At 47.8% G+C, this 24,143-nt stretch overlaps 1 protein-coding gene and 1 pseudogene across 1 annotated transcript in view; both read left to right on the top strand.

Annotated features, from left to right (window-relative positions):
- niban2a (niban apoptosis regulator 2a) overlaps positions 1-24,143 on the top strand; it is a 300,778-nt gene that overhangs the window by 46,402 nt on the left and 230,233 nt on the right. The window lies entirely within an intron of this gene.
- LOC140399504 (U2 spliceosomal RNA) lies at positions 1,345-1,518 on the top strand (annotated as a pseudogene).

Below are 24,143 nucleotides of genomic sequence, written 5' to 3'. Positions count from 1 at the left end.
GGACCCCTGTGTGAAAGTTGACTTGCTGTGCTTCCCAACATGGCAACCTTAATGAGTCCCCTTCAAAAGATGCTGTTTGATGAGTAAGCACTCTGGGACGTCCGGAGGTCACGGACAGACACTTCAAAAATACAAGTACGATCCCAACCCCGGGTCACTGTTCGTGTGGCGGTTGCACACTTTCTCCTCGTGTCTGCGTGGGTCTCACCCCACAACCTAAAGATGTGCAGGGTAGATGCATTGGCCATGCTAAATTGCCCCTTAATGGGGAGAAAAAAAAATGCAAGTTCATTCACTGATCTACTCAATCGCGCATGACACTTAAAACACAAATATATAGAAATGCTTCAAGAGGTTGTGCATTGAGATCTTTGGAGAAACCCAAACAAAGGACAGTTCCTGAATTATGATAGAAGTGTAGATTGGGCTGGTTTTGCCCATGCCTGCAGGGAATGCCTTTAACAGTGAAAGATTTAACTGTTCTTGGAGAGGAAATTTGGATGCAGTTTGTTTCGACCATCCTATTCGGTAATATGGTTGAACTTGTGTGTCATTCTTCTAATCTGATGTGTTGCTCGGAGTATCTCACTAATCCAGTACCTTTATAGCGAGAGTACCCGTTTGACCCACATTTAACAAAACTGAATACGTAATTGGCTCTTTTTTTTCAGTATAAGTGGTTATGACCTGAGACTCAATTGCTTAAGGAACTGGATGGTATCAAAGTTCTGATAACTTTTTTTGAGCATGTCACAATTGGTTTAATTAAAATGTCTTATTTAATCTATTTTGTCATATTTTGACTTTTTTTTTGCATTGATATTTTTGAAACATGGAGCCAGTCTGTAGCTTCTGCGGAGAGAGTTCTGCGAAAGAGGAGCTATGCACCATTGCCATGCGTTTTCCGATGTGATTTATGTTGTAGTTAAGTGACTTCAGTGTTTTTAAATGTGCAACAAATTTGACGGTCTGTAATCTGAGAGATGGCATTGTGATTAAGAGTTTAGTCTTTTAAATTGTTCATTTTTGCCATTTGACTGCTGTTCATAAAATGACGGTGTCCCTGATGCGACCACAGACATGTCGCAATCTGATTCTTGCATTTTGATTTACGGCAGATTAAGTTTAGACTCTGGACAAGAGCTTTCGAAGAGGTTTGCTCCAGGTTTGGCTTTAGGTTTGCTCGATCTTGTTCTGTGCTTACTTTGGGTTTGTTTTCCTCAGCTATAATGTGAAAAAGAGAGCACTTCCTGGAATGTGGTCTTGTTAAACCAACAGGCTATGGTCATCGGTAAGGATGATTTGTGCTGACGTTTGCTGTGGTCAAAACAATTGAAATGCTGGCTAAGATCAAGCCAAAGATCAGGTGTAATACCTGTTCTTGTCAGTTTGGATCTGGTATGCCCTTGTCTGTGGACGGTGAATTTAATTGGTTTTTTGGAGCACGGAGATGGATTGGGAGCTTGCCCTCTTCCACTCTGTGCATTGGCTTAGTATCTCCGAGAAAGTGCACGAGAGAGATCGCCCAGGGACTAGGATACAAAGCACACTCGCCAGGGTTCAATTATGGAGATAGATTGCATAGACGAGGCTTCTATCCCCTGCAGTGTTGAAATGAAGGGGGATCTAATTGCACTGTTTAAGATGACTCAATTGGGGGCAGCACGGGTGGCGCAGTGGTTAGCACTGCTGACTCACAATGCCGAGGTCCCAAGTTCACTCTGGGTCTGGGTCACTGTCCGTGTGGAATTTGCACATTCTCCCCATGTTTGCATGGGTTTCGCCCCCACAACCAAAAAAGATATGCAGACTAGGTGGATTGGCCACGCTAAATTGCCTCTTAATTGGAAAAGAAAATTGGGTACTCTAAATGTTTTTTTTTTTTTTTAAACAATTAAACTATTTGGCATGGTGGAGGAAGCGATCCTTCCTTCCAACCTCCCCAGCCCTCAACAATCAAAGGGAAATAAAGATTCCAAAACAAGAGGGTGTAACAATTCGTGCAAGGCTATTCAAGGATGATGTCAGCAAGCATTCCGTATGAAAGGTAGTGATCATCTTGACAGCTCTCTTCTTTCCACCCCGCCCCCTCCTCTCCAACCCATGGGTGCTAGGTTAGAAGAGAATTTAATTCAGACAGATTTTTGGTTGGGCAACAGTGGGTGGATGGACTTCAGGTACAGCTGAGCCATGACGGACTGAGTGAACAGTTATAAGGTGCTGGATAACCTACTCCTGTTGCTATCTTGAATCTAATAGGGCTGGCGCCAAGCACAATATTTCTCATACTCCTTATCCTGAATTAATGCTGTGTTTTTTGAAAAAACTACTATGAACGTCCAAGACACTGAACTTGGGGTGCCCCTCGTGCATATATTTTGGAACCTGTCAGCCACTGGAGTGTGGGCCTATGGGAAAGCAAGTCAATTCTGTGCTTTTGGCAGCAGTTTTGCCAAGAGCTAGTGAAACCGAGCATCTCTGTAGTCAGATGTCATGTTGAACTCTCCATGGGCTGTCATTTGTGCTGTCCTCGCCTGCAAAATATAAAGCATGCTTGGATTCCTCCCTCCCACTACACTCATTTTGGAGATATGGGGGGATGGCGAGGAGTGGCGGTGAGGGCAGGGGTGTAGTGGCGACTGGCTAAATCCAAAATGGTCTCTTCAGGAATTGGTACATACAAATGCAGAATTAGGATAATTGGTTTCCACCATTCTTCCATTTTCCCTGTTTGAAGCAGGAACTATTCCTTGGTTTGCCTGTATTCCAACAAAGGCTGAATAAAGTTCATGCCTTGGTGGGGTGGGTGGGTGGGGGGAGGTGGGCGGTGGCAAAGAGATGAAGCACCAAGCATACAATAAACTATTTCTGCCCACTCTTCTGTGGAATTAGACTCTTCACTAATTCAGAAGATATAGTTGGAAATATTTTAAGGTATTTTGCTTCAATCATATTTAACTTTTCACTTCATGAAATGGTTTTTTCTTCAACTCTTTTATTTTAGACCTCAAAATATTGTCCTGCAGTTGGTAGATTTTGTTTATGGAACCCAAGTTCAAGCATAGAAAATTGAACCTAACCAGAACCCGAATGAACAGGTTCTTCCTGGAGGTGGAGGATAAATATGAATGGTGCCAGAGGGGCCCGGCCAACCACACCCACATGTTTTGGGCTTGTCCCAAACTTGGAGGGTTCTGGACAGCCTTCTCTGAGGCAATGTCCAAGATTGTGAGGGTGGAGCCCTGCCCAAGCTTGGCAATCTTCGGAGTCTCCGAACAGCCAGAGCTGCACATGGGGAAGAGGGCCGACTCCCTAGCTTTCGCTTCCCTAATCGCATGCTGGAGAATCCTGCCCGGCTGGCGATGAGCAGCACCACCCACAGCTGCAGACTGGCTGGCAGATCTCGCGGAATTTCTCCACTTGGAGAAGATCAAATACAGCATCCGAGGGTTGGAGGAAGGCTTCCTCAAAGCATGGGGACAATTCGTCCGCCTGATCCAAGACCTGTTTGAAGCCACCAGCGACTAGAGGGGGAAAAGTGAGAGAGGGGAGAAGACGGACAGGAATACACAACTGTGGGGGCAGAGGCGGAGGAAGAGAGGAGGAAACTTGGGGGAACTAAATGGAGCATGGAGGGAGGGAGCAGAAAGCATAAAAGGAAGAGGAGGGAAGGGGGAGAATAGGAGCCAGGGGACAGTACATCCTGAACAAAAAAAGAGGATACTAAGGAAGGGCTGGTGGGGAAGAAGGGAAAGGAGAGGGAAGAAGGTACACCAAGATGGGCAATATCAATATATATATATATACTAGAATATACTATATCAATATGTATACTAGAACCAAGTACTGTAAATATTGTAAAATGTTACTGTGTATAAATTGAAAATATCAATAAAAATATATTTTTAAAAAAGGAATAGAAAACTGCAATCCAAAGTCAATCAGTTAAGTTCAAGGGCTATAGCCTTTGCTGTTCATTCAATGGTAATTGCCTTCAAATGGGATCAAAACATTTGGCTGTTTTCATTCATTTCCAACTTGGTTCTGCTTGTTGACTAATTCACACACTTCCTGCATTTTTGAAGATGAGAATATCTGTACCTGAAAGATTAATTGACGGACTGTGCATACATGCAGCAATCGGTTCAGTATAGAAAGAGTTGCCTTGTGCTAAGTGGATTGAATGAAGGCCATATAAAAGCATTACCCTTGGATGCATCAAGCTGCAGTTCTTGATCAAGCGCGAGCCACTGGTTTTATTACCTGTCTACTCCATTCTTTTGGTAATATTACACTGTATTCGACTTCTAGTGCCCAGCAAGTCCTTGCAGACTGGGGGAGTGGGGAGATCCAATCTGTACAGTGACGGTACTAATTCATCAGGCTACTGCTTAAAATGTAATTTTAAACACAGATGAAGAGAATTGGAACAAGGTTTTTGATTCTTGGCTGAGGAAGCTACTTGGCTCAGGAAGGTACTGCTTAGTATAATGTGAGCTGTATAGACCCAAAGTGACCAGGTTCACTTGCCCTGTTAAAAGTCCTCCATTTGGACAGTACCTTTCAAGATCTCGGGACATCCCAAAGCATTCAGCAATGTATTATAACCACAGTTGCTACGTGGGAAACGCAGCAGTCAGTTAATCAAGTGCACAGCAAAGTCCTACAAACAGCAATGTGATAATGACGAGGTAATCTGTTGCTAACATGTGTTTATTGGTCAGTTAGAAAATGGAGGAGTATTCTCCCTGCTCCTTTTGGAAACAGTGGCTAGGCTTCCACGTGAGGGCAGGTGCGATCTGCTTTAATATCTCCTCTGAAAGGTGGTGCATCCCAACAGTGCAGCACCCCTCAGTGCAATACTGTGCTCTCGGCCTAGTTGTCATGCTCCAGACTCTGGAGTAGGACTCAAACTTCCAATGTTCCGACTCAAAACCTAATGTGATACCAACTGGACCATAGCTGACCATGAATTAGCAGCATGTCAGCTGAGGCATAAAATTGGGACACGGCATCCCGGTGTCCACCTTCCCCCAGTACTCAAGAATTTCTGAGAGTAGATGGCATATGCAGACAGGGTGAGAACAGAGACCATTGGCTAATGCGTGGGTTATACATGAACAATGATAGCATTCCGTATAATGGAGGAGCTGGGTAGCTGAACAAGTACATATGCTTTTTGGATGGGCAGAATGTCAAATGCCAATGTTATCTTGTTCAGAAGGTCATGGGCGGGATTCTCTGATCCTAAGTGTTGACACCATCATAAACACCGTTGTGTTTCTCGACTGTGTCAATGTGCTCTCAGGAGCAGCAATTCTGACCCTTACAGGGGGCCAGCACGGCACTGGAGCGACCCATGCTGCTCCAGCTGCCGATCCTGGTGTCAGATGGGTGCCACGGGCAGTGGGACCAGCGCCAATGCGTGCATGCGCAGTGGGACCGGCGCCAATGCGCGCATGCGCAGTGGGACCGGCGCCAATGCGCGCATGCGCAGTGGGACCGGCGCCAATGCGCGCATGCGCAGTGGGACCGGCGCCAATGCGCGCATGCGCAGTGGCTCCCTTCTCCGCGCCGGCCCCGACGCAGTATGGCGTAGGGCTACAGGGGCCGGCGTAGAACAAAAGAGGCCCCCAGCCAGAGTGTCCGGCCTTCCGATCGGTAAGCCCCGATCGGGCCAGGTCACAGTGGAGCCCCCCCCCCCCCCAGTGGTCGGACTCCCCTCCCCTCCACCAGGCCGCCCCCGGGTGCATGCACGCCGAGGTCCCGCCGAGTAAGAGCAAATGAGAACGGTGCCGGCGGGACCCGTATTTTTTGCGTGGCCACTCGGCCCATCCCGGGCGGAGAATCGCCGGAGGGGCCGCGTAGAATGGCCGCCCACCGCACCGGCGCGCAGTACTCCGGCATGGGCTTGGAGACTCCCACCTCATGTTCCTCAGACTTTCAGAGCATTATTTTTTTAACTTAATCTGGAGCTTTCATCTCGTCATTGATTCACATTTATCTCCAATAAACTGCAGGAACTAATAACTGCAGATTTGATCTTTTAATTCTCTTTGCAGTATCCTTTCTGAGTGCGCATGAAAAGTGCAGAGGCAAGATTATCCTTTTTGTTAATCAATAATTTTTAGGGCATTTATAGTAGAAGGGAGGATTTCTGTGACCACAACTGATCAGTGTCTCTTCCTATTAGCCTTCACCCAAAGTGAGTACAGATAGTAAGCATCAGATCGGCATATAGCCCTTAATGTTGACTTAGCATGGTAGCGCAGTGGTTAGTACAGATGCTTCACAGCTCCAAGGTCCTAGGTTTGATTCCCCATTGGGTCACGGTCTGTGAGGAGTCTGTATGTTCTCCCCGCGTCTGCCTGGGTTTCCTCCGGGCGCTCTGGCTTCCTCCCACAGTCCAAAGATGTGCAGGTTCGGTGGATTGGCCATGCTAAAATTGTCTTTAGTGTCCAAAAAGGTTGGATGGGGTTGCTGGGTTATAGGGATTAGGGTACAGGTGTGGGCTTGAGTGGGATGCTCTTTCCAAGGACCGGTGCAGACTTGAATGGCCTCCTTCTGTACTGTAAATTCTATGATACCTCTTATGAACTACTTTTGCAGTCTGCAAAGGTTATTCATAGAACGTAGGACATACTGTGCAAAAGGAGACCATTCGGCCCATTGATTCTGCGCCAACCAACTTAAGCCCTCACTTCCACCCTATCCCCGGTCACCCCTCAACCTTTGTGGACACTTAAGTGCAATTTAGCATGGCCAATCCACCTAACCTGCACGTCTTTGGACTGTGGGAGAAAACCGGAGCACCCGGAGGAAACCCACGCAGAGACTGGGAGAACGTGCAGACCTCCGCACAGACGGTGACTAAGCGGGGAGTCAGACTTGGGACACTGGCGCTGAGAAGTCACAGTGCTAGCCACTGTGCAACCGTGCTGCCCTAGTTCTTTCGAGTTCTTTCTCTTCAATTCTTGAATCTTGAGATTTGAGGTGTATGTGGCTCTGGACTCAACTTTATAAAAGGGCAGTTTTTCTTTATTCAAAAAAAAATGTTTTTGTCCATGTAAATTGAAGGCTGTGTTTATTGCTGATCCCTGGTGTATGCATGCCTCTGATCCTGTTTCACTGCAGGATAATATTGTGCACATTTTTGGTTTCAAACAGTAGAATACCACCCAGTTTTACCTTTGTGTTTGCAAAACTGCAAGTAAATTGTTGTGGTTATCAGGAAGTTCATTGATGTGACAATCCCAGTGTTTAGAAATATTGCTTGATTACAGCTCTTGTGTGGAATGAACTTTCAGACTTTTTATTTTTACTTGTCATTTTCTCCAAACAATTAACTTAAAAAAAAAAAGACCTAGTCCTTTGAAATAGAAGATTACCCGAAGAGCTCATCCCTTGTTTCGCTTTCTGTTCTAACAGTCCCACAGCTTCACTCATTATCTTTGTGCGCCCAATGCTTGTTTGCAAGTACTTGCCGCTTCCGACAGCATCATATTAACAGTCATTATTGTTAGACACAATGTGACAACGTGCTTGGACTTGTGTCTGACCGAAAGGCCTGGGAGTTTCTCTCATTTTCAGTTGCTGAAGGAGATGTATTGTTGAGGTGTAGGTGTGGCCAGCAGCACTGTGGCTTAGATCCAGAGTAAACTTGTCATTGGCAGAAACCAAAGAGAAGTTTTTTTTATTTTTTGTTCAGCTTTGGTTTCAAGGCAAATGCAGTATTTCACCAGGTCTGTATCCACCCACTAAAACCCGGTTTGGCAAGTTACAAAAATAAACCAACTCCTTTGCTCCCAAGGTTCTGTATCATTCGGAACTATACCGATCAGTGGCTCTGATGACAGCCATGCTAGAAGTCTGCCTCTTCGGAAATCAATGCTAGTCTGTACAGGGATCAAATGAGTTAGGGCAGCACGGTGGTGCAGTAGGTTAGCCCTACGGCCTCACGGTGCCGAGGTCCCAGGTTCGATCCCGGCTCTGGGTCACTGTCCGTGTGAAGTTTGCACATTCTCCCCATGTTTGGATTGGTTTCGCCCCCACAACCCAAAGGTGTGCAGGCCAGGTGGATTGGCCATGCTAAATTGCCCCTTAATTGGAAAAAATGAATTGGGTACTCAAACAATTTATTTTTTTAAAAAATGAGTTCGTGCATTAATACAATCAACAATCTGAAGCAGGCTATTTTTTAAAGACTGCTTTGTGGCATATACCTTTGTTTTCGGAGACTGTACTATATATTACAATATTCTTTTTGAAATGCAGTTACTGTGTTTTATTGACTGCAAAGTGCTTTGGGATGGTTTGAGGCCATGAGGCGCTACAGAAGCGAGAGCCTTTTTACCGTTGTAGGTGTCCCTGGGCCAGAAGTTCTGAGTTTAAGTCCAGCTCTGGGACTTGATGGCCATGTAAGGTCATTTGTAATGTGGCCAAACAGATTGATTATCAGCCTGTAAATTTTTCCAATACACCTGTTAGCAGGCGGTAAGAGTGGATGAGTTTCCTGGTCAACCATACTGCAGTACTTTGCCAAGCATAATCATGGATCAATCCACTGGAAGGTCATGGTCACCCGAAGGAGGAATGACTTGGCAAAAGGGCTTACCAGAATTAGAGCAAATTTCTTGAGCAGTGGCAGTCATCAAGACAGCACTTGCTTTGGATCCACCATCTTGACTTCAGTCTGCCTGATCAATATGGTAGCCTCCCCACCCCGTCCCCTTCTCCCCCCCCCCCCCCCCCCCCCCCCCCCCCCGTCCTCCCGTCTCAACCAAGTCAGTTCCCTGGAGCATTATCAAACTGAACTTGACATCACGACCCAGATGTATAGGCTCCCTGAAGGTTGCTCAGAGGTAACTTTTGGGAGCATCTCAAAGGGGAGTGTGATGAACGGTTACTGCCTTATCATCATGTAAGGTGATGTCCCCTTTAAGACCAGGCTTGGAACCCTGGGGACACCGCCTCTGGCTCCGCCCATCTGGGAGACATATATATAAAAGGCTGCCTCATGGGCTGTGTAGCAGTCAGCACTTGTCTCAGCTCTAACATAGTTCTTAGTCTAATAAAGCCTTCTTTACCGTTTAATCTCTAAGCGTCGTTATTGAGGGTACCTCAATTTATTAGACTAAATTAGATTCAGAATGGATGCAGGCCTAAAACCAGAGAAGCTCGATCTGGAAGCACGAACACCGGAGGCGAAGGAAATTTTTTAATACTAGCTGCGGTGCTTCGAGGCCTACCTAGACTCCGCAGAGACTCCCATCCTGGGGCCACGCAAGCTGCGTCTACTCCACGCCCGGGTGAGTCACAGAATCTCCGCCATGCTCGAAAAGGCGACGAATTATGATGAGGCGGTCGAGTTACTCCGCAAGCGGTTTGTCAAACCCATCAATGAGGTGCACGCCCGGCATCTGCTCTCTACCTGCCGGCAGCGCTCGGGGGAATCACTAGACAGGTTTGTTGAGAAACTTGCCAGGGACTGTGACCATCAGGATGTGACAGGGGAAGTCCATATGAACCTGCACATCAGAGACGCTTTCATGTCCGGCATCCGCTCGACCTACATCTGGCAGCGGCTGCTCAAACTTGGCAAATGACCTCCAGGAGACGCTAACGCTCGCCTCCTCGCTGGAGGTGGCCCGACATAACTTGGGTACGTACCCCGCTGACTCTGCGAGCCTCCCCCCCCCCCCCCCCCCCCCCCCCCGGACTTCCTCAGACTCAGCCGTATTACAGGCCTGCGCCACGCGGCGACCAGCTCACCATGGGGGCACACTGTGCTACTTCTGCGGGCAGGGCCAGCATCCGTGCCCACGCTGCCCAGCCCACTCCGCGATCTGCAGCGACTGCAGGAAGAAAGGGCACTTTGCGAGGGTCTGCCTGACCAGACCTAGGGGCCAGAAAAACAGCCGGCCCAAAAATCAGGCTCTAAGGCCCGCAGGCCTCGCAATGCTGCTGCGCACCGACCCGACACGTCCTCTTCTGACGCGTCATCAGCCTCGTGCGAATCATGGGGGTGGCCATCTTCTCGACTCGACACGTGCGAACGACGGCGGCGGCCATTTTATGAGTCCGACTTGGCTGAGGACTCAGACTACCCGCGAGTGGGTGCGATCACCCTCGACCAAACTCTGCCAAAACACCTGCAGAACTCCATGATGCAGGTCCAGGTCAACGGGCGCGACACTGCATGCCTCTTCGACTCCGGGAGCATGGAGAGCTTTATCCACCCTGAAATGGTAAGGCGCTGCTCCCTATGCACCCATCCCGCATCCCAAACCATAGCCCTCGCATCTGGGTCCCACTCGGTACAAATCAAGGGGTACTGTATTGCGGATCTCTCAATCCAGGACGGCAAATACACCCGTTTCAAATGTTGTATCCTCCCTCACCTCTGTGCCCCCCTGCTGCTCGGACTGGATTTCCAATGCAGCCACCGAAGCCTGACACTGAAGTTCGGCGGACTCTTGCCCCCCCTCACGGTGTGCTACCTTGCGACACAAAGTCGCACACCCCTCGCTTATCGCGAACCTCACTCCCGACTGTAAGTCCCGTCGCCACCAGGAGCTGGCGCTACAGTGCCCAAGATATGGCTTTTATCAAGTCAGAGGTCCAGCGTTTATTGGGAGAGGTGGTCATCGAGGCTAGCAACAGCCCTTGGAGAGCGCAAGTGGTGGTAGTCCGGTCCGGGGAGAAGAAACGGATGGTCGTGGATTATAGCCAGACCATAAACCGATTCACGCAGCTTGATGCGTACCCCCTTCCTCGCATCGCGGAAATGGTAAATCGGATCGTCCAATACCGAGTCTTTTCCACGGTCGACCTCACATCTGCCTACCACCAGCTCCCCATCCAACCAAAAGACCGCCCCTATACTGCCTTCGAAGCAGCCGGCCGGCTCTTCCACTTCCTCAGGGTCCCCTTCGGTGTCACAAATGGGGTCTCCGTCTTTCAAAGGGCAATGGACCAAATGGTGGACCAGTACGGTTTGCGGGCTACATACCCGTACTTGGACAATGTCACCATCTGCGGCCATGATCAGCAGGACCATGACGCTAACCTCAAAGTTCCTCCAGACCGCCCGAGCCCTTAACCTGACCTATAACGAGGGTAAATGCGTTTTACACACCACCCGGCTGGCCATCCTCGGCTATGTCGTGGAAGACAGGGTCCTAGGTCCCGACCCCGATCGCATGTGCCCCCTTAAGGAACTCCCTCTCCCCCGCAGCCTCAAGGTCCTCAAATGGTGCTTGGGGCCTTTCTCCTATTACGCCCAGTGGGTCCCCAAGTATGCGGACAAAGCCCGCCCACTCCTAAAGACCACCATTTTTCCCCTCTCGGCTGAGGCTCAATTGGCCTTCAACCACATCAAGGCCGCTATGCACGCGGTGGACGAAACCATCCCTTTCCAGGTAGAGAGCGATGCATCAGACATCGCCCTGGCTGCTACCCTCAATCAGGAAGGCAGACCAGTAGCGTTCTTCTCCCGAACCCTCACCGCCTCCGAGGTTTGTCACTGTGCAGTCGAAAAGGAGGCACAAGCCATTTTGGAGGCTGTGCAGCGCTGGAGACACTAACTCGCCAGTAGGAGGTTTACCTTTGTCACCGACCAACGGTCAGTCGCCTATATGTTCGATAACACTCAACGGGGCAAAATAAAAAATGATAATATTTTGAGGTGGAGGATCAAACTCTCCACCTACTCGTACGATATCAAATATCGTCCAGGGGAGCTCAACGAGCCCCCAGATGCCCTGTCCCACGGCACATGCGCCAACGCGCAGGAGGACCGCCTGCAAGCCATCCACAATGACCTCTGCCACCCGGGGGATACCCGGCTCGTCCGTTTTATCAAGTCCCGCAACCTACCTTACTCAACCAAGGAGCTCAAGGCCATGGTCAGGGCCTGCCAGGTCTGTGCGGAGTGCAAACCGCACTTCTACCGGCCAGACAAGGTTCGGCTCGTGAAGGCTTCGGGTCCCTTTGAGCGACTGAGCGTGGACTTCAAGGGGCACCTCCCCGTCCACCAATCGTTATGCCTATTTCCTCACCGTGATCGATGAGTTCTCCCGTTTCCCATTCGCCATTCCCTGCCCCGACATGACCTCAGCCACTGTGATTAAGGCACTGCACAGCATCTTCACCCTGTTCGGTTTCCCCGCTTATATCCCCAGCGACCGGGGTACATCGTTCATGAGCGATAAACTGCGTCAGTATCTGCTCAGCAAAGGCATCTCCTCGAGCAGAACGACCAGCTATAACCCACTGGGAAACGGGCAGTTGGAGAGGGAGAACGTGACAGTGTGGAAGGCTGTCCTTCTGGCCCTGCGGTCGAGAAATCTCCCAACCACCCGCTGGCAAGGAGGTCCTACCCGATGCCCTACACTCCATTAGGTCACTCCTCTGCACGGCCACGAATGAGACCCCTCACAACCGATTGTTTGTCTTCCCCAGGAAGTCTACCTCCGGGGTCTCGCTTCCACCTTGGCTGACGGCTCCGGGACCTGTTCTTCTCTGGAGGCACGCGAGGAGCCATAAAACGGACCCCCTGGTCGAAAGGGTCCGGCTGCTCCACGCCAACCTCAGTTACGCCTACATTGAGTACCCCGACGGCAGGCAAGATACTGTTTCGCTCCGGGATCTGGCACCCGCTGGATCCCCCACCACAGACTCCCCTTCCCGCGCCGATCCCCTGCAGGACCCGGCGCCCCTACAACAACACACCCCCTTCCGGCCCTATCCTCCGTTGGTGAGCACCTACCGTGCCCCCCCTTTCGCCCCCCCCCTTTACACACCCCGCTGGCGCCTGCACCGCTACCCCCGGCTCTGCCTAGTCCCCCTGCCCCGACCCGGACCGAAGCTCCGACCGCTGTGCTCCTGGATGTGCCCTCAACCGGGACGTCCGTGCCCGCCGCACCACCGCCCGAATTGAGGAGGTCGATGAGGACGATCCGGCCACCGAGACGGATGGACCTATGATGGCACTTCACCCCCGCCGGACCCTTTTTAAACAGGGGGTGAATGTGATGAACGGTTACTGCCTTATCATCATGTAAGGTGATGTTCCCTTTAAGACCGGGCTTGGAACCCTGGGGACTCCGCCTCTGGCTCCGCCCATCTGTGAGCCATATATAAAGGGCTGCCTCATGGGCTGTGTAGCAGTCAGCACTTGTCTCAGCTCTAACATAGTTCTTAGTCTAATAAAGCCTTCTTTACCGTTTAATCTCTAAATGTCGTTATTGAGGGTACCTCCGGGAGAGAATTAGAAGTGCAGTAAGGTTTTAGGGATGGTTTTCGAAAGCTTGGGCCGAGCTAGTTAAAGGCACAGCTGCTAATGGTAGAATCATGAAAATCTGATGTGACCAGAATTGAAGGAATAAAGATATCCGGGTTGTAGGACTTGAGATTACGGGTACAAGAAGGTGTGGAGCAGTAAAGCTAACAGTCTGCCATTGATAGCACTTGCTTTGAACCCACTATCTTGACTTTAGTTGGTCTGGTCAGTATAGTATCCTTTTAAACTATCGACATGATGATAAGTGTGCAGACCATCCTTGACATGATGCAATTGTAAATCCAACTCTGTGCTGACACCACAAGGACATGAATTTAAAAAAAAAACATTGTTGCTAACCGGTCAGTTTTTTTGCTGTTGCAATGTTGCTAAATCCTCCTGCAGTGGAAACTGATTCACAACAAAAGGAACTGGCACCTTTACAGAACCCTCGGCGCAGCTGGTGACCTGCCATCATTGGCCCCCATTATGTGAAGTTGATCAGGCCTGTTTTGACCCTTAATTGAGCCTAGTCGACAGAACAAGATGGTTTGTGCTCGCACATCTTATGTGCAGCTGATGCAGTTGTTTTTTTATTGAAGCTGTGGTGGGCAATTGTACATCGAAACAACTAGACCTGCCATAGATTAATGGGATTTATATGTGCCATTGTAAATGCAAACAACTATATTCTGTTGACCAAACCAGATCGGTAGTTTTGCTGGGTTTTTATTTCATTAGTTTAAATTGTAAGAAGGCTTGTATTTGGGTAGGGTCTTTCATGATCTTCTCACATCCCTAAGTTCTGCACAGCCAATGCAGTACTTTGGTCACTGCAGCAACATCGACGTGGCAGCCAATTTATACACCGGAAGTTCCCTTGAGGAGCCATCTGTTTGCAATGTTGGCGAAAGGGTAAAACTGACCAGGCCGCTGGTCAGAGCTCCCTGCTCTTGTTTGCAATTGGATCATGGGATCTTTTCCATCTATCTTGCTGGGGCTTTTGATGTGGCGTCTCCCCTAAAAGACAGCACCTCCGACCATGCAGCATTCCCTCAGTACAGCACTGCTGTGTCAGCCTTGGCTTTTTTTTTTGGAGCTCAAATGTCCGAATTGGGACTTGCCCACACAATCTTCCGACGCATCGTGTTGAGCCACAGTTAACGCCTGCTATTCCATCATTTTTTTAAAAAGCACTAAGTAGTAGAATCAAGCACTCCATTACAGCCATTTAGACTGCAATGAAAGCCCACTTCATAATAGTTTAAGCAACAGTGATTATTTTTAAATTTTGAAACGGTCCTGGTGACGGGAGACTGATACAGTGGGGAAACCCCATTGATGACGGCAGGCCCAGATGATCCTGCTGCCGGCCAATGGCAGCTTGCCTCTCGGTGGCGGGGAGGGGATTGTGAAAAATCCCGCCCACAATATTAATTGCTGCACTCTGTTGCTACGGTAGAAGGCGGCTATGCACATTCATTTAGTGCAACTTGTAGAACACTACTTTAGCTGACCACATCTCTGCCAACTGAGCAGACCAAAATTCCCAGCGGGCATGTATTTAATATGGGTTTACATTACAACATTTGATTTGTTGTGTTCTTGTTTATCCCATTCATTTGGGGGTTTCTCTTTACCCCCCCTTTAAGGGGGGAGGGGGGGGGGGGGAAGAGATCTAGTCCAAACTGTTGTTTTCCCTTTTAAACACATATTAAACACGCCTCATTCTCCAGCTTCAATTAAACGCGAACTTGAAAAACCTGTTATTCTGCTGTGTCTTTTACAATGAGGGGAACACGTCAGCAGTCAAGGGCATTCAGCCTCTGATCTCCGGGTAAGCGTTCTTCAAGGCGGCCTTCAGGACGCGCGACAATGCAGAATCGCCGAGCAGAAACTTATAGCCAAGTTCCGCACACATGAGTGCGGCCTCAACCGGGACCTGGGATTCATGTCGCATTCCATTCATTCCCCACCATCTGGCCTGCAAAATCCTACCAACTGTCCTGGCTTGATACAATTCACACCTCCTTTAACCTGGGGTTACCCCATCTCTGGATCTGTAAAGATTTAATCACCTGCTAATGGCCGCATTTCAAGCATTGTTTGGCATCTTTGAATTTGTCTATATATATGTTTCTGGAACAGACCTCTTCGTTCACCTGAGGAAGGAGCAGCGCTCCGAAAGCTAGTGACATCGAAACAAACCTGTTTGACTTTAACCTGGTGTTGTAAGACTTCGTACTGTGCTCACCCCAGTCCAACGCCGGCATCTCCACATCATTGTACAATGAAGTGCGAATGGGATCAAAGATCCACTAGGTTTCACCTGCACTAGCAGCTTTCCATTTCACTGCTTCCATCCGCAATGTATTTATGGATGGCACAATGCCAGGGACCCGGGTGCAATTGCTGCGTGGAGTTTACACTTTCACCCCATGTATGCATGGGCTCCCTCTGGGTGCTCCAGTTTCTTTCCACAGTCCAAAGAAGTGCAGGTTAGGTGGACTGGTCATGTAAAAATTGCCCTCAGTGTCCAATGATGTGCAGGTTTGGTGGGGTTATTGGGTAACCGGGATAGGACGGGGGAGTGGGCCTAGGTAACGTGCTCTTTCAGAAGGTTGGCGCAGACTTGATTGGCCGAATGACCTCCTTCTGCACTGTATGATTTCCATGGTATGCAAGGACATTTCTGATTGTCGACAGAAGGGGCTGGTTTAGCACAGGGCTAAATCGCTGGCTTTTAAAGCAGGCCAGCAGCACGGTTCAATTCCCGTACCAACCTCCCCGAACAGGCGCCGGAATGTGGCGACTAGGGGCTTTTCACAGTAACTCCATTTGAAGCCTACTTGTGACAGTAAACGATTTTCATTTCACATGTTGAGCCTTAATTCCACATGCATCAAGTTGCACCTTCTTCACATTAACACATTCTAATCTCTTTATGTGCCACTATCCGCACCCTTCTTAATCTTCATCATCCCCATTTACATTCCCTTTGTCTTTTTGTCCACCACATATCTGTCAATCTCCACCTATTGTCGGTTCTCTATCCAGCCCCACTGCTCCACATCCCCCCACAACAGTATAAATCTGAACCTTTTTCTAATTCTTTGCAGCTTTGACGAAGAGTCATCCAGACTCAACATTAGTTCCCTTCTCTTCTCCACAGATACTGTCAGACCTGCTGAGACTGTCCAGTATTTTTTGTTTTTGGTACACCTTCTTCACAGTTACTCTCTCTTAAGCAGCTATCTTCTTTTCAAAAATATACTTGTGAAATATCTGAAAGGACATTGCAAACATTTCATATTCAGGGTTTCTACGTAGATCCAAGTTGCACTAACCTGATGAAGGATCTGCGCTCCGAAAGATGGTGTTTCCAAATAAACCTGTTGGGCTTTAACCTGGTGTTATAAGATTGTTTACTGTTCTCTTCAGTACAGGCTCAAAAAAATAAAACATTTCAAAATGGTCATTGCAAATGGTACAAAGGTATTTAAGTTGTCTAAATCAGTTATTTTCAAAGTTGGGCGCGACTCGCGGGAGGGTCGCAGTGCAATCCATCGCGGCATTCCTGATCACGGGAATTAATGTGCAATGGCCGCAGCAGCCGGCTTTTAAAAATGCGGGCGGCTACAAATGTGTGCCTGCTCATCAGAGAGCATGCCCAGAGCCCAGCAAAAAGCACCGCTCCTCCTGACGTCAGCGCCATGACTCCGAATTATTTTTAATTCAATGCAGTCTTCCTGCCTGAAGCGAGGCAGAGAGTAGATCACAGGCTCTGGGCGCCATTGTGATTCCTCCATTTTGTCAGCAGCAAACCAGCAACAGGACTGAAAAATTTAAAATGGATCATTTTGTAATAAGGGCGGGCCAGAGACACAAACAGGCCAGGATCTCCCAACTAAACCTGCTGGAGAGAGTGGCTCAGGAGAATCCACAGCAGGGCAGAGCAGTGCTGGTGTGAGCTCCAGGGCCTCTGATGAACAACCTATACGGTGAATGACAACAAGTGAGATCATTAGGAATAAGCAGGCTCACCTGTCGCATTAAAGGAATGCGAAAATGGTGGGTCGCGAAGGTCGGCCGGTTGGTAAAAATGGGTCCCTGGAAAAAAAGGTTTGGAAAACACTGGTCCACATAGATCAAGTTGCACTCTTGAGATGCTTCAATACAATTGTGATACATGTAATATTCACTATATACATTCATTGTGCGTCAGACAGTCTGAAGGTTTCTACACAATATCGAGGCAGTGGTCACGCTGTCTACATGTCCAACCAGACTCCTGAAACAAGTGCTCTTCTCCAAGATCTGCATTGGCAAGCGATCACTCAGAGGGCAGAGGAAATGCTACAAGGACACTCGGAAAGCCTCCCTAAATAAATGCAACATCCCCATCGACATTTGGGTATCGCCTGCCTTAGAGTGCACAAACTGGGGAACAAGGATCCACAAAGACGCTAATCACTTTGAACGTCACAGGGTGGAGCCTGTGGAGGCCCAACAGAAAGAACGAGCAGAATCCCGTGTGTCCCATCCACCCACCTCATCAAATACCACCTGTGGCAGGGTCTGCGGGTCCAGGATTGGACTATTCAGCCACTGTAGAACCCATCTCCCTCGAGTGGAAGAAAGTCACCCTCAACCCTGAGGGACTGCACCAAGAAGAAACAAAAAACGAAAATGCTGGAAAATCTCGAGGTCTGACATCCTCTGTAGCATGAGAGAGCCGATAAATTGTTTCAAGTCTGGATGGCACTTCGTCAGAGCTGGTCAGAGTAATACGAATGTTTTTAGCCACTCTGATTAAATTTGTAAATATAAACATTTCCGTTGAAAATTACACAATTTGATGGTTATTTTAATCCAGCCATGTTCTGTTATTGGGATGCAAATTAATTTCTAATGTATTAATGCCTAGGCCACCTAGCTTTAAAGAAATTAATTTACATTCCATTTAAATCCAGCTAAACTTGCATCATGGAACTATTACACATAACAAATGGTTTTTGAATTATAAGCGACCCACCATTTATGCGACCAAGGTCTCAAAGTTTCTTGGTCAGTTGTCAGGAGTTATTGTCTTTAACTTTTCCGGAAAAGAATAATAAGTGGCCGATCTAGGACAAATTTGTATATTGCATCAAAAATGTGTGTTTTATTTTGTGCATGGACAATGTTACAAATGCCTTGCAGATCTTTTCAGTTTCAAGCACTAAAGTTGTTTTTTCGTGAAAAACCGTGTCCCCTTAAATAATTTCTCCAAATTTATAATATGAAGAACAATTACAAAGACTGCTTGACCCCCCTCCCAACCCGCATTCCCCGTGTATTTCGGTTACTGAGGTAATAAAGAGACATCGGGCGTGTTCTAACGGCAAAGTTTAAATGTCATTTGTGTCGGTATTTTGCAGGGAGTCCCCCACCGCTATCTAACGACACTTGGTCAATCCTGGGGAGCGTCTCACCGGTTTAGCCCCCACTCCCGAGCACCCTTTGTCCAGGCACCCTGGCAGTGCCACCCTGGCACATTGGTGACAGTGTCAAGTGCCAGCCAGGCAGTGGCAAGGTGCCCATTTTCCAGGTGTAGGGCTAGGGAGCCATCCTGCCCTATCCCTGACCACCCTAGGGCCTCCGATGGCCCTGGAGACCTGGCCCATATTGTGCCCATAATTTGTATTCTCATCAGAGCTGGGCCTGCTTCTATAAAGTCGCGACACCCTTGTTCTGTTTTACACATGCTTCCAGCGCAGGAAAATTCTGAATGAACCTGCTGATCAGCTGTGAATATTTGCAGTGTTATTTCCCGACTGTTGCAAATGCAGTCCTCTTAAAATGTAAGAGAACTTGGCAGGACACTTGAGTCGTTGTGAGTATTGAAGTCTATCCCTGGAGCACACATGATAACAATTTTATAGATAAGTCCACCCTGGGGAGCAATCACTTAGTATGAAATATGAATTGGAATAATGTGGCTGGTCAAATTTTGTACATTATGCAGGCGAACAGGGATGTACTGTGTGAGGTTGGGTGGGGGAAGGGGTTTAGGTTCAGATTAATATTACAGCCTGCAGTAGGTCCGAGATTACAATCTGAAGGATGGGTACACATTGCAACATTGGAAACAATTTGCGTGATAATTTTCTGGGTTCAGGTCAATGAATCCAGTACATTCTGTACTTTCATATTAACTCTCCATTTATTCCATTGCAAATGTCCTCACTGGAACAATCTGGAAAAAGATGATAAATGTACTCGGAATTTTGTGTTGGCTTTGAATGCACATTAATCTGCTGCTATCGTGGCTGGAGGAGCTTGGCTCTTTCAGGGGCGTTTGAGTGTTACCTCTAAAGGTTGTCCATCTTTCCCAGTGCAAGCTGAGTGACCCTTTCCTCTTGCCTGTTTGGACTCCACATAACAATTCTCAGGCAGTTAAGGTGATCTCATCTGGGAACCATTGAGAATATCTCAATGGGTGGTACGTAGCACAGTGGTTAGCACTGTTGCTTCACAGCACCAGGGTCCCAGGTTCGATTCCAAGCTTGGGTCACTCTGTGCAGAGTCTGCCCGTTCTCCCCGTGTCTCTGAGTTTCTCCGGGTGCTCTGAATTCCTCCCACAAGTCCTGAAAGGCGTGCTTGTTAGATGAATTTGACATTCTGAATTCTCCCTCTGTGTTCCCGAACAGGCGCCAGAGTGTGGCGACTAGGGGCTTTTCACAGTAACTGCATTGCAGTGTTCATGTAAGCCTACTTGTGACGATAAACATTATATTATTATTACTAGAGGGTATTGTGGCAAGTGATTTCAATTTACCTGTCCTGTGCCAACTTTCAGCTCCCTATCTGCCCCACAGTCCGTGTTGGGTGACCAATGTTTAAAAACCTGTCCTTCACAGGAGTGCCGAATATCGAAACCTGTAAGGGCTACAGAAAAAGTAGAATTAAAACCCCTTTGAAATTCTTGGCTAATGTTGCGCAGAGACGCACTGACCACGCTACAGGATCCTCTGACCTCCTCCCCCACCTCCTTTTCCTCCTCCCCCTCCAAGACACGATCCGACCTTCTCCCTGCTCCCCACCCCTACGCTGATCCTACGCATGTAGCTTGTTAGATACCTTTAAACTTGCCTGGTTTACGACAGCTAGTACTGTAAAATAAGGGGCATAGCTTCCTTACCTACATCTCTATAGCCCCTTTCGATGCTAAGCCTTGGGAACGTGCTGCACTGCCCAGCTCCTGCCTGACCTGAGTCAGACGGCCGGACGTGTTAGGATCACCTGGATTTTAAGATGAGTGCTTTCGAGGCGAGTGGCAATCCCACTCAATTGCAACTCTATTGCTAATGACAGCTCATGTTTTGTGTTTTTACTCTAACTTCTAAGTGCCGTTTATCAGATCTGGGAGTGCTTGGTGATACTGCTGGTATGAAAGTCGTGTTTTGTTTCCCATACCTGAAATATTTTTGCAGGCTGCTTATCAGCAAGTGGTAATATTTGCTGCTGTTGTCCTCTTCTAAGCATGCCATATCAAATAAATGAACAACCTTTTATGGAGCGTCTTATCGCATTGCGCTCATTCAGTCCTCCCAGGCCTCAGCCAAAATGACCAATGACTCTAGGGCAGGGTGGAAATAACACTAGCCTCCTCAAATGCCTCTTTCCGTCCTCCATCCATCCTTCTGTCTCTTAACAGCTTGAGAAGCTCATGGATTTCTTCATCTGCAAGATAAGATAACATCTGCCACTCCTATTGTTGAACCACAAGGTGAGGTTCCCCGAAAGTCGGTGATCCGGGCGCGACCCCTCAATTTGTCACCATCCAGCTGAGATACACCCACCCTATTTGTCACAAACCCAGGTGAGGAGGAGTGACTGGCTCGGTCTTTATTCAACCCACCCTTTGCTGGTAGCAACAAAGGTTTAATCTAACAGGGCTCCCTTTCCCTTGGACAAGTTTTCCAGACCCAATCCTTATGTTTAAAAAGGAGCCAACTTAACCAGATGTTTTTCAGTTAAGATAGAGTATTTTATCAACTGCTAAGAGGTAAAGAGAAATGGTGAAACATATGCAACTACATTCCCATGAGTTAGAGATCAGAATTGAGTCCAATAGTAGTAATTGTTTTTTTTTTAAAAAAAGTATTCTGCTGGCTTATCAGATCCCCCAGAGTTGTTTTTAGATGTCCCTGCAAAAGGTGACTATCCTTGCAGGGGCCCTGCCTCAGTTTCTGCATTCTCTACAATGTGGCAAACTTTCAGCTACTTTTCTCACAGCGAGCATGCACACACGTCAGGCCATTGTACCCAGGTCCTTGGAGATGTGAGGGAATTATATCCCTTGGTCATTACAGGAGAGGGTAATCGGTCTTTGGGTGGTTTTACTTTGTCAGGAGGAACAGGGAGGAGTTCCATTGTTCCTCACAGAAACCCTCTGAAGCCATTCCCGTCGGTGGCTAGTTGTACATTCTCGGCCGTCTTTGGTGGCCATGTCCATTTTTCAAGATCTATAACTCTGGTCTTTTTTAAAGTTCATTATTTCCTTGTATAATTCCAGGGGTTTTCTCCATCATTATAACACCGTCTCCACCCTGTCTTTCGGTTTCTATCTCTTGCAAATGTATCATCACATATACACACTTTCCCTTTTTGAGGCACAGAAAATATCACCTCCCAGGTCCTCCTCTCTGGAAACTCCTTATTTTGAATATGTCCAAATGCTGAAGCAAAGTTTCATACAACTTTGTTTCAATGACTTGGACAACCAAGCCCTGTCCACAATTCATCATCCCTGCAACATTTGGGATGGTTTGTCAACCCTTCTGCTCCACTCGCTGCTCCTTTATTGTCCAGCTCGAAAGGTTGCCTTGGAGATTTCCACTCTTTCCTGTACAATAATATCCAGAGCATCTCTAGCAGAGCAATTGCTTCCTGTTTCATCTGCCCGCATCCTTCCTTCGGCCTGCTGCTACTTGTACTGGTCAACTGCTTGTCTTGGCAACGCTTGCATGGCCGAACATCATTTCCTGAAGCCAAGTATTGAAAGGACCAAGGCAATTTTGCCATAGCTGCTGGCATAAGCAACTTCAGCCTGCTCACTAGCCACTGGCTAAACCAAATTGTTTACACCTCTGTGTCCTGTTTACCCAAGTGTCCTGTTTCAATCCAAAATGAGCTTCTGAGTTTCTGACTTCTCGGCTCCCAACCGCTCCTCCTCTAAAAGATTTGCCTACCCCCATCACTGTCACCACTGGCAGCTTTGTCTCTACCTCCTGTACCTGCTGCTGAAACAGCCATCCATGCCTTTCCAGTCTGAGCTAAATTTATCTAATGCAGCCGTGGCTGGTCCTGTAAACTTCAGCTCATTGAAAACTCTGCTTATCCTCGTTGCATCGTGTCATGTTCACCATAGTAACTGTATTTGCATGATTTGCATTGGCAACCTGAACAGCCAAATGAATACACACTCCACGTTCCACAAATAACAAAGGAGATCATAAGAATCCCCACAGTGCAGAAGGAGGCCATTCAGCCCATCAAGTCTACACTGACCCTCTGAAAGAGCAGCTCATCTAATCTTTTGAACACTTGAGGGGCAATTTGGAATAGCCAATCCACCTTTGCTGAGTTACCATGCTCTGTTCAGAATTTGTTTTTGGTATTAATTAAAGGAGAAACATTGGTCAAAAGAACTCTCCATTCTATGTTGAACACGGTCATGGTATATTTTATGCATACAAAATATTTAAAAGTTTTAGCAAAGAAACAAGATAGGAGATCTGTAAAGAAAGATGAGGATTTCTGAGAAACCAGTAAGGCTCTCTGAAAAATAACAAGGAAAAGTGTAGCTTCATGAGGCTTGATTTAATCCAACTCCAAGTAGTTTCTAGGGCATACCTAACTAGGTGTTTCTTTGCAGGGATGGAAGATCAGTGCAAGCACTGTTCCGGGAGTCTGGCCTTCCATGTGTCCACCTTCTGGACTTGCCCTAAGCTTGTGGGGTTCTGGGTCTCCTTTAGCACCATGTCGACGATTCTGAAAATTGAACTGGAGCCTTGTCCTTTAGTGGCCATATTTGGGGTGTCTGACTTGACGGAGCTGTAGACGAGTGCCGGGGCCCATATCCTGGCTTTTGCCTCGCTGCTTGCATCGATGCAAATACGGCTGGGGTGGAGGTCTGCTTCTTTGCCCAGTGCTTCATGTTGCTGGGAGTTCTGAGGGAGTTCTATACCCCGTGAAAGTCAAAGTAAACCATGAGGGGTGCAATTGAGGCAGCACGGTAGCATTGTGGATAGCACAATTGCTTCACAGCTCCAGGGTCACCGTCTGTGCGGAGTCTGCACATCCTCCCCGTGTGTGCGTGGGTTTCCTCCGGGTGCTCCGGTTTCCTCCCACAGTCCAAAGATGTGCAGGTTAGGTGGATTGGCCATGATAAATTGCCCTTCGTGTCCAAAATTGCCCTTAGTGTTGGGTGGGGTTACTGGGTTATGGGGATAGGGTGGTGGTGTTGACCTTGGGTAGGGTGCTCTTTCCAAGAGCTGGTGCGACTCGATGGGCCGAGTGGCCTCCTTCTGCACTGTAAATTCTATGAGGGGTTCTAATGGAGATAAGTTTATTTGTATTTCGAGGAGTTGGTCACCATGAGCTATTAAGGCGGAGTGGGGTTAGGTTAGGTTATGTTTATGGGAGGTGTATGTGTGTAATGCTGTTTTATTCTGTTTCGTTATTTTGTATTTTGTGTTATGTATAAAATGGAAAAATTTAAATAAATATTTTTAATAAAAAGGAAAGTATAGCTTGAAATATAATGCACAACGTAGCACCTTTGATGTAATAAAATGTCTCTGGGCATTTATTG

This window comes from Scyliorhinus torazame, chromosome 22 (assembly GCF_047496885.1).
Source record: "Scyliorhinus torazame isolate Kashiwa2021f chromosome 22, sScyTor2.1, whole genome shotgun sequence".
NCBI lineage: Eukaryota > Metazoa > Chordata > Chondrichthyes > Carcharhiniformes > Scyliorhinidae > Scyliorhinus > Scyliorhinus torazame.
This window is presented reverse-complemented; position numbering and strand designations above follow the sequence as displayed.